Below are 9253 nucleotides of genomic sequence, written 5' to 3'. Positions count from 1 at the left end.
GTAAGGTGCATATGTGGTGAAAAAGAAAAAGGGGGGAAGGGACCACCTTAAAGCTAATTATTGTTAGTTGTTAATAGATGCGTTTTACTTTTGTAAGAAAGGATATAGGCTATGTTTAGTTCACCTGAAATTTTCTGATCTGAACTTATCTGATCTGAACTTATTTTTTCTGAGCTGATCTGATCTGATCTGAAATGATCTGATTACAAGATCTTATCTTTTAGATTTTTCTCAATATATAAGAAAAAATATAGTCATGTGGGGTCTTGTTTGATTCATCTCAATGAGTATTTTATTAATATTCAATTATTATAATTTTTACTAATATGTTATAAAAGAAATAATGATTTTTAAATATAAGCAAAATCTGAATTGATCTGATCTGAACTTATTTTTTCTGATCTGATCTGATCTGATTAGATCTGAAATAAGCAAAAATAAGGTGAACTGAACATAGCCATAGTATGGTAAAATGACACATTTAAAGTTATCCTAGACCTTTTAAAAGTTGCAAGATGAAACACTGTTCCTTTCTACAGTGTTCTGGGTCACAAACATCTGCAATTCACTGTTCATAAGCCACCAACCAATCTGAGCCATCTATTATTTCTTCACTTTCAACCATCCGATTATTCTCCTCCTCTCTTGTGTCCTCTCCTAACCCTTCTTTCTCTGTCTTTGGTTTTTCCTCCACACAACCGCCAACATCAATTTCTCTCTCATCTTTCTCTTCGTTTTTGAATTTCTTTATTCAATTTCTAGGGTTTCATTTGGTAGGAATTTTACTTTCTCTCTCAAGAAGACTTCAATTTCATCGACAATCGCAGATGCCTGGGGTTTTGTTTTGGCAGGCCATGAAGGAAGCAATTGTCTACTAGGATGTAATTGGGCTTTGAAGAAACCTTACATAATTCTCATGGATTTCATAAATCGAAACTCGAATTTCAATTACCCCCAAATTTTTACTGGTAATTCTTTCCTTACTATTGTATTGATTTCTTTGATGATTTTTGGGGTGAAGTTGATCTGAAATTGAGGACTTTTACGGTTGATCTGTCAAATTAGGGTTTTGGTTTTGGATTTTTTGCAGAGAACTATGTAATTTGGGAGATCAACAACGATCGGCCGTCTGATCTTCTCGATTTCTTCATCTTCATCTCCACTTTTGAGGTATTGATTGAATTTTACTGTTTTGTTTTTTTTTTTCACTGTGAAATTGGCGAGTTTGGAATCGGATGTTACTTCTTTTTTCCCTGCTGACGAATCTGTTGTTTTTGACGTTTGTTGTTTTGCATTTTCTGTTGCTTGTTTCTCATATAAAACCCTAATTTCATATGAATTCTTGATTTTTTTCGTTAAGATTCTCGCACTTTTACCTTTTCAAAGACTTTGCTCTATTCGAATTGAAAGAATGGCCCAGTTTCGATACATTTACAGTTTTCACTTTCTGATACTTTTTTTTGGGGTGATGTCTTGATCGAATTTTAGGGGTCGTGTCTTGATCCCTCTTCTTGCAAGATATCTCAATTTCTCAATTTCTACTTTTCAAGTGTTTTTTTTTAAAACTGGGCTTTCATGTTCTTTAGGTTGCAGGAAATCAATTTAAAAGATCATTTTGAGGCTTGCTTCATATGAGAGATAACTCCCTGATCGATATAAGCATGGTTTCCCTCGATAGGTTTTTCTTAAAAAGAAAGATTAAGCTTGTTGAGGGAGATGTATGGCTGCGTGCTTTGCATGTTTATATGCTCTGAATGCGTGTGACTGAACTGATTAGTTCTGTTTTAGGTGATAGTCCCATTTTTATTATCGATATGTGTTTCTTCTATGGTAGGTCACAATGGCTAAGTTGTATATTTAGTTGACATCTAAATAACCATCATCAGGCTCTTAAATGTGCAGTGCAACAACAAGTAGCTTGATGGGCATGCTTATTGGAAGATTTTTTGTTGGAATTAGCATGGGACTTGGCCCAGCTGTTGCAGGTCTATATGTGGCTGAGGTGCATGAGATATACCACTTTAGCGATTTTATGTATGCTGCCCATAAATTTTTAAGCAGTTTTCATAAAGTTTGAGTAAATTGCAGGTTGCACCAACATATGTTAGGGGTACATTTGGAACTTTCACTCAAATTGCGACATGCCTGGGACTTATGGCTTCCTTTTTAATCGGCGTTCCTGCAAAAGAAACTAAAGATTGGTAAGAAGAGCTATATTTGAGCTATGCTCACTTTGGTTTTCAGCTTCACTGCATCCTGTGATTTTTTTTAAAACAAATTATTATATAGTCAGAGTTTGCATTATTGTCAGGTGGCGTGTTTGTTTCTGGGTACCTGTGGTTCCTGCTGCATTACTTGCTATCTCAATGGAACTTTGTGCAGAGAGTCCTCACTGGCTCTTCAAGGTTTTAGCTTTTTTCTGACCTCTGACTTTAAGGAATTTTTTTTCCTGGTTGCATTTACAACTTATGATTGTGCTTGGTTTTAGAATATCTTGTGCAACTTTGGTTTGTATTGATAGTTGCAAGTTTTGGGGTAAAAATAATTCTCCATTATATGTATTGGGACTTGGGAGTACATTGCAGCTTCTGAAGGCGTATTGAACTATTAATCTATTAGTTATGGTTCATTATTACGTATTAAGTCTCTCTCTTTTTTTTTCCCTGTCATTGTGGACCTGAGGCACTGATTTGGTTAGCTTTATACAGTGACCTTGCCGTTCTTTTAATTTCTTCCCGTGCTTGGTACTTTTTGGCACATGTGCATACGTTCATATCCTGTCAAGCTTTCACATCTCTCCTTCTCCGTCTTTGATATGTTATTCTTCTTTTGTTCTCTTCTCCTCTATTTCTCTGTCTTCTTTATGCCAGGCAAGTACCTCACTATCAAAATCATATCAACATATAATCAAAATTTATGAGGAGTTGGAAGTTAGAACCCTATCAAAAAGATTATCGTATTCAACATGGATAATTGAATAGGCTCATGGCAGAATTTGATATCTCTAGAGTCTAGACCTAATGAATGATATATATTGTTAACATCTTGGGGTTACGTTGCCTACTTGAACCCAGCTCACCAACCAGGTAGAAAGGGGTTCCTGTCACCTCTTGAGTGTCTTGTAGTCGATTCATTAACTAACTCAAGAGGTAGAGAGATGGAGAGGAAGATGTAGGAAAAGTGGAGTTTTTTTTTGGGGGGGGGGGGTTACAGTCTTACAGATTAGAATAATGATAATTTTGGAGACGTCAAACAGATGTATTCAAAGTAAATTGTGTTCGGTAAATAAATACTTTATGTCACATTTGATACATGTATAAGAATAAAATCTTTTACATCCTATACGACCTGGAGAACAACTTTTAGAGTTGCATCAACAATACTCATAACATTGCATATTGGATATATAATGCTATATTGATATTTTATGAGGGGTTAATGATGGAGGGATTGAACACTATATAATAATTAGGAATAATAGTTGGGACTTTTTAAAATAGGAAGTAGAATTATTCATATGGGAGAGATTGAAGGAGTTGTCTGCTTTTGTTTCTTACTTAAATTTGTTGCATACACCAATTAGTCACATGTTCCTTGTCCCTTGGAAAATTTATAGAGAGTTATCAAACCTACTACACATCTTCTACCGAGTAAGTTAGATGCTAATGTATTTCCTCTTATTATTGAGAAAAGATGCACATGGGTTACTTATCTCAGCCAGCATTGTTACTTTTTTTCTAGATATAGGAAATTCTTTTTGCACAGACTGACAAGTTTCTTTTGACTTCAAGGATTCATCTTTCTGTGTGTCTTCTCTTAGCCAGGGGTGGGTAGGGTGGGATGAAGCTTAGTGGACAGATGCTAACGTGTATCATTGAGAAAAGATGCAAATAGAGTTGCTTATCGCAACAGACAATGACTTCATTTTCTCCCACAACTACTGATTAATGTGTGCATTTTTTTGGACGTGGTTGGGTGGGGTGGAGGTTTAGTGCTGCTCCGGGTTATGGAAGGCTTAGGAATCTGGTCATCTATCACTAAATCTATCTGTTTGATCTTTCCACTTTATTGTTTTAGTTTGTTTCTATTTCTGCTGTTTTGCATATGTACTATCTTCAGAGCTTTTCGTTTTGATCTCAATATTACAATCTCTGTGGCATTGTCATGATTTATGTGATTTTTGATGTCTCTGTGGTAACTATTGTATTTTTTTGGAGGTCTTTTTTGATTGCTGAGAAGCTTTATGAATGATGATACTTAAAACAAGGCTTGTGCTCTTGCTAAGTGTTTATTTTTTGAATTAGGTTTAATTTACTCGAGTTTCTCGAATTTCTCGATTATATAACCACCCCTTCCAAGATTAAGTTAGTTACCCTTTAAAGCATCCCAACATTTGCTTTAAATTGTTTGCTTGTAAGATTTTCCCCTTTTTAAAAATATCAGCCCACTTTTTCCTTTGTGAATTGTTTTGCTTTTGTAAAATTTTGGAGTTCTGTTTATTCTTAGGTTTTGCAGGTTTCTGCTACTCAATTTTTCCGTATTTCTTTCAAAAGTTTCTATTATTTGATTTTTTAAGCTTTCACTTTTATGTGCTAAATTTGGTTGATTTGTTTCTTTTTTGCAGATTCAAAGGAACAACTATGTGTGTATGATTTAGATTGTTTCTACACCCCTGTTGCCTGTTGGTATGTTCTCTGTCTCCAGTTTCCCATTTTAGCAATTAGTGGGTGTTTCGAAGGATTCAATCTTTGAGTAATGTGATTGATTTTACGAGATATAAGGTCACAAATTTACTAGATATATCAGACATAAATGTGTGACCCTGTATTGAAACAGATTTTAAAATTTATGGTCACATTTTTATCAGTGACTCGTAGTTGCAGTAATGATTTTGCTAATTGTCTTACCTTTTATGTTTACTTGCAGGGTTAATGTGCCTATTGTTGGAGGACATGCTGGCATAATCGTCCTACCATGGTTTTCTCAGGTATTTTCATGGACCTTGTTCCTTTTCTTCCCATTCTCTCCCCTGCCTTTCCACCTCTATACTATGGGGTAAATAATTGGGTTGATTTTTATCTTTCCATGTTATTGGTTCTAAGTGTGTGACTGTGCGTGTTTCTCTTGTTATGCTTTCCCACAAGCCAATCTCTCATATCAAGACATTGAAGCTCTTACAAAGAGAACACAAGATGGAGGAATCGAGGTCGTGAATGCAAAGGCTAGAAAGCTTTTAGCAACATTGTCTATTGCGTAAGTGTTGATAAAATCAGAAATATGCAATGTAATATCGATGTGCTGTCTTGGTCTTTCGACTTTAGAAACCTCTTATGCTTAATTGCTGAGGGGTTGGAACTGGGTAATTTAAGTAGCTTTTTATACTCAAGGTCACATATAGACTTAAGCTAGAAAATTATAAGTTAAATCTGATTGGTGCAGGAGGTTGTGTAGGAGGTGCAGGGTAGCCTATGCAGGGGGTCCAGGTAGAGGGTCTGTGCAGGGGGTGCAGGGAGTGCGGGGGGTTGTTTGCTGTGCAGGGGAGTTTCTACGTTTACAAATTAGCAGTGTTTTGTCACCTTGGTAACTCCTGTGTCTCTATACCTTGAGCAAGTAGTAGACTATTGTCTGCTGCTAACTTAGCTTGTTTCCTATGCATACTTCGGTGGGGAAAGTAGTCTAATATGAAATGTGCAGATTTTGTATTTCATGGTAACTATACCTAGAACTACAAGGTGTATGATAACTTCATACTTCAATGAGTGATTGGTGTGCTTTGGTAGCTGGAAGATATTTATCTGATGCCAACTCTATATCTTAAGCGAGGGTCATAACATACTCCATACCTTTTACGCCTCAGACTTTTCAATGCTAGACCTAATTAGCATGTCAAAGCATGCAAATCACTGTTCATAAGGCTTGGGCAATTTCAGCTCTCCATATACTCCTTCCATCTGAGCCACACAATGTTTTCTTCTCCCTCTTCTTACTCGCCTATCTCCTCTCTATCTCCTCTTACTCGCCTCTCTTGCTGGTTCTCTCTCTTCTTTCTCTGTTTTTTTTAAAATTTTTGCCATTGGTATGGAGTTAACATCACTAGAAACATCACAGAGGTCCGATTCTCAGCTCTATTCTTCAATCTGAATTGTAGCTTTCTGTTTTGCTTTGGCTTTTTATTGATGCTAATTCGGTTCTTGCGTTTGTCATATCTTCAGTTAGGGCTCTTGATTTTTCTTTTTGATTTTTGCATTTTCACATGAGTTTATGGTTTCGTTTCTTTTAGGAATTTTTGGATCTGAAGTGTTGTATTGATTTATGGCTAGAGTAATTTGGTTTGGCAGAAAGCTAGCAATTAGAAAGTTGGTAAATTCCCTTTCCTTTCATCCAATCGATTTCTAGAGTTTTACTTAATTAATTTCCTTTGATTTATTTTTCAAACTCGAGTTTTTCTATTTATTTAAATCTTCTGTTTTGGGATTTTTTTTCCCTTGGACAAGTAATGAGCCAATTTCTTATAGATTGACATTCTAAACCATACAAAAACATAGGATCGAAAGAACTGTGAATACAGGTACGGATTACATAGTAGTGATGTGATCACCATTGATGAATTCTTTGATTCATAACATTCGGTAAACTTGTGAACCGATTTAAAGCAGAGTATTAATACATATACATTGATTTGCTTCAGGTCTCAAATTGAATTATCTGATTTGTGCAAAGCTAATTGAACTTTTGAGGCAGAACACAGAAAAAAGAAACATTTGAGTTAGCATATAATTTTATCTATCTAGAGTAACAAAAAATATATAAGTTAAGGACTATAGAATGACATCCTACATTTGCATTTCCAGCTTATAGGCTCATAATTAGCATATAGTATGCCTAATTTTCCAGGACTGTCGGTACTTGGGTGACTACACAAGGGGGTGCAACCATCACATTTGTGTTCACAAGAGGTCTTGAACCTAGCTCATACATTCCTTTGTTGCTTTCTGCTTCTGGCATTTCTTGTGAATCCTACAGGAAGTTTAGCAATGGCGAGAGAGAGAGAGATAAAAGCGAGTGTAAGCGCGAGGAAGAGAGATTATACCTGTATAGAACTGTAGGGAACTTGTAAACTTTTGGTACTTCCACCAGTGCATGAGAAAAGAGTTGTCTTAGCTTTTCTTTCTTTGCTTTCCATTTCATTTTATTTAATGCAAAAATGGAACTTATAAAAGTACCTGATACCGATAGCTGTGAAGAAGCATCATAATTTGTGGCCAAAGTGCCTACTTGTTGCTGGAATCCAAGGCATGATTTGCAGAGGTAATGCTATGTAAAAGAACAACCTCTTTTTCATGACTTCGGAAGTTCAAATGATGAATATGTTTTATAGAACTAACCTCTAACTAGAGGGGAGAGAGAGAGAGAGAGAGAGAGAGAGAGAGAGAGAGAGAGAGAGAGAGAGAGAGAGATAGAGAGAAAGAGAGAGAGAGAGAGGGGGGAGGGAGGGAGGTTCTATGTGTGAAAAATGATTGAGATTTTAGTTTAAACTATTTCATGCATGAGTTTACTGTAATTATATATATAAAGACGAAGGCCAATATTATGGCAGTAAGAAAAACACTGAAAAGCCTGAGAAACTGAAGTTCATTGGGTGGATTTTTTTTCTACGTTACTAATAGCCTGCCTTCTTTGCATTGGGGGAGAGACATTGCTTGAAATACAAGGGATTGCCTTTTCCTACTGAGATACTACGCAATCCAACATAGTGAATTTCCTTCTCTTCTTAGGTTTGACAACTCACTTTGTTTCTCTTTTGGGTTTTTCTATGGGATGTCTTATGTTTATTGAAAATCTAAGTTGTACAACTTGTACTTTTATATTTAAGTGTCCTTAGGCTACTCCGCTGGTTCTAGAAAAAGTGTCTCAATACCGCTCACACCGTTATTTTTAGTTGAAACTTAGCTAATCAAATGGATTAAATATATATGTACATATCTCATAACAAGAAACTTAGCTAATCAAATATGTTTTACACCTAGAATATATGTTCTTAATATAAAGAATATTACTAACAGTAGGAGCATCATTAAGACACTTGTATAGCCATTGTTGTATTATAAATTCTTTGAAAAAGATGTGTTAGTTCATTGCAGGTATGAGCGTTTTTATTTACTCTTTGGTCTCATGTTTTGTTGTATTTCATTCTCTCTCTCAGGATGGGTCTAAAAGGGTAGAATATCAAAAAGTCTTGAAAGCCCAAATGACAGCTGCCATTTCATATCTGAGAACGTAGAGAGAAGAGGAGGAAGGGAAGATAGTGATGAGTCCTAACAAAATCTCAGGGTTCTTAAGAAGGAAAGGAAAGTTGAGTATATCATTGCCTTGCAGTGTCTTTTCTCTGTAATTATATTTTTCGGTTCCTAGAAGAGGAAAGAGATCTTTAGTTGCAAAAGCCTTTCTTCATCCCTTGTTTATTGTATCTGAATTTATGATTCACTCATCAGTCTACAAGTGCTTCTTCAAAGCTCTTTTTATTATGTTTGTTACTGTAGTACTCATTTTATAAAGCCCTCTCTTTTTAAAAGTTTTACAGGCTAATTGTTAGTGATTGGGAAGCAAACATTATAGTTACTTCTTTTTTTTGGTAAGTAAAAAAGATATTGTTACTTAAGTGTAAAGTGTTGGTATTACGTGGGTCATCTATTTATCTTTTTGACGAATTTAATTTACATATGACCACTTTGGTTATATGCTAAGGTTTCATTCGTTTTGGATTGAATTAAATTGAATTGAAATGACTTGAACAGATTAGAGAAAAAAATGGAATTTTGGAATTGCAGAGAGAAAATAGACTAAATTGAAAATAAGTCCAAAATAACAAGGTCTAAGTCAAATTGATGATGTCTATGTTCGACAAGTGTTAAAGTAATTGGGCTCACTTAAGGTAATGACGAGATAGTTAACTTTATAAATGCTAGGTGGTTTAAGTGTAGAGTATCTAATGAGTTCTTCGTTTAGAAAATAGTTTTAAATGTCATCGTAACCTAATCGACTACGAATATCACAGCATAGGTCTGATTGATGTGAAATTTAAAGGTGGATCCCTGCAAAATTTACAACTACAATCTTACACCACCATCTCTGATTCAACTAGGACGTCACATTTTTTTAGAAGCCATGATATTTGGTTTTGCTTGAGTTAGGTTTTTCTTTTTCGCTCTATGCTTTTCTGCTCCTTTCACCAAATTTTGCATATTAAGCTATT

At 35.3% G+C, this 9253-nt stretch overlaps 1 long non-coding RNA gene across 6 annotated transcripts; it reads left to right on the top strand.

The window, feature by feature from the left end:
• Positions 1 to 578: 578 nt before the first annotated feature.
• Positions 579 to 8525, top strand: LOC125499615 (uncharacterized). Of its 6 annotated transcripts, XR_008970474.1 has the most exons (10): positions 579 to 968; positions 1091 to 1170; positions 1887 to 2002; positions 2089 to 2201; positions 2312 to 2405; positions 4625 to 4685; positions 4927 to 4987; positions 5145 to 5253; positions 6281 to 6360; positions 8204 to 8525. It is a non-coding gene; the product is annotated as an uncharacterized LOC125499615 (long non-coding RNA). The 6 variants fall into 6 exon arrangements; XR_007276567.2 differs by lacking the exon at positions 6281 to 6360 and having other exon boundaries at positions 585 to 968; positions 1066 to 1170; XR_007276566.2 differs by lacking the exon at positions 6281 to 6360 and having other exon boundaries at positions 587 to 968; positions 1066 to 1170; positions 1903 to 2002.
• The last annotated feature ends 728 nt before the right edge of the window (positions 8526 to 9253 follow it).

The sequence above is a fragment of the Beta vulgaris genome, chromosome 7 (assembly GCF_026745355.1).
Source record: "Beta vulgaris subsp. vulgaris cultivar EL10 chromosome 7, EL10.2, whole genome shotgun sequence".
In the NCBI taxonomy this organism is placed as follows: domain Eukaryota; kingdom Viridiplantae; phylum Streptophyta; class Magnoliopsida; order Caryophyllales; family Amaranthaceae; genus Beta; species Beta vulgaris.
The sequence above is the reverse complement of the archived record's forward strand: the minus strand, read 5'-3'. Positions and strand labels throughout refer to the sequence as shown.